Source organism: Puma concolor, chromosome B3 (genome assembly GCF_028749965.1).
Source record: "Puma concolor isolate L17-30 chromosome B3, mPumCon1.1.hap2, whole genome shotgun sequence".
In the NCBI taxonomy this organism is placed as follows: domain Eukaryota; kingdom Metazoa; phylum Chordata; class Mammalia; order Carnivora; family Felidae; genus Puma; species Puma concolor.
The window spans coordinates 132,808,556-132,810,075 of record NC_141672.1 but is presented as its reverse complement, the minus strand read 5'-3'; the positions used below and the strand labels follow the sequence as shown (position 1 = coordinate 132,810,075).

Genomic DNA, 1,520 nt, shown 5'->3' with positions numbered 1-1,520 from the left:
GAGCTCAAACTCACAAACTCACATGAGATCATGACCTGAGCCGAAGTCAGATGCTTAACCAACTGAGCCACCCAGGTGCCCTGGCTTTATGTCCTTGAAAATGGCCTATAATTTTCCTTTCTTATAAATGTTCATGTCATGATCTAGTTTCAAGGTACTGGCCACATAAAACAAGATGACAAACGTTCTCTGTTTTGTTTTATATTGTTTTTTAGAGAAGTTTGTACACATTCAGTGTTATTTATTCTTTAAATGCCTGGGAGAATTACCAGCATGTCAAGAGATGTCTTTGTGGGAATTTTTGTAATTACAAAATCAACTTATTTAATCTATAGAGAATTATATAGATTTTAGAAATTTTCTCCCTGATCACTTCTCAGCCTTTTGGCTAAGATCAAGTGTAGAATTTTTTTTCCCTGTTTCCATTTTGGTAAGTTGTATTTTTCTAGAAAATTTCTCAGTTTACCTAAATTTTGAAATTTACTGAAACAAAGTTGTTCACAATATCCTTTCACTATTTTTTGTAATTTTCTGTAAGATATGTGGTAATTCCTTTTTTGCATTCCTGATATTGGCAGTATGTGTCTTCTCTCTTTCTTAATCACACTTGGTAAGAGTTTAGTTTTTCAAAGAACCAACTTATAGCTTTGTAACTTTTTCTGTTGTATATTTGTTCCACCTTTGACCAATTTCTACTATTGTAATTATTATTATCTCCTTTCTTCTTTCTTTTAACTTAATATTTTTAAACTTTCTATTCTAGGTTCAATCAATAAAATCAATAGCTGATTCATTTTCAGTTGATCTTTTTCTTCTGACATATGGACTTATTCTTTTAAGCATGGTTTTAACTACCTCCTGCCTCCGTTAGTGTGCCACATTTTCATTTTCATTTCATAAAATAATTTTAAATTTCCATCGTGATTTAATTTTGCCCTTGAGTTATTTGGACATATATTGTTTAGTTCCCAAACATTTGGGGGCTTTATAATAAACTTTATCATTGATCTCTAGCTTTATTTCACTCTATAATTCTACTACATGGAATTCTGTTAGGATTTGATTTATGGTTGAGTATATGGTCAACTTTGATATTGCTATACCATGTACTCTTAAAAATAATGTGAATTCTGAAGTTGTTTGTACAGATGGTAAATCATGTTCAAATTTTATATACCTTTAATGATTTGTTTTTGTTTGCTTGTTGTTGAGAACATGTAAAATCAGCCAATATGGTTGTGAATTTCCTCCTTTAAATATGCAATTTTTGCATCCGCTATTTGATGTTGTATTATTGGGTGCATACAAATTGAAAAGTATTCAGTCTTAGGGTGCCGGGGTGTCTCAGTCAGTTGAGTGACTTCAGCCCAGGTCACAATCTTGCGGTTTGTGAGTTCGAGCCCTGCAATCAGGCTGTGTTTGGAGCCTGGAGTCTGATTCTGATTCTGTGTCTCCCTGTCTCTCTGCTCCTCCCCTATTCACGCTCTCTCTCTCTCTCTCTCTCTCTCTCTCAAAAATAA

At 33.3% G+C, this 1,520-nt stretch overlaps 1 pseudogene; it reads left to right on the top strand.

The window, feature by feature from the left end:
• Nucleotides 1–368: 368 nt before the first annotated feature.
• On the top strand, nt 369–503 carry LOC112856757 (U2 spliceosomal RNA; annotated as a pseudogene).
• The last annotated feature ends 1,017 nt before the right edge of the window (nt 504–1,520 follow it).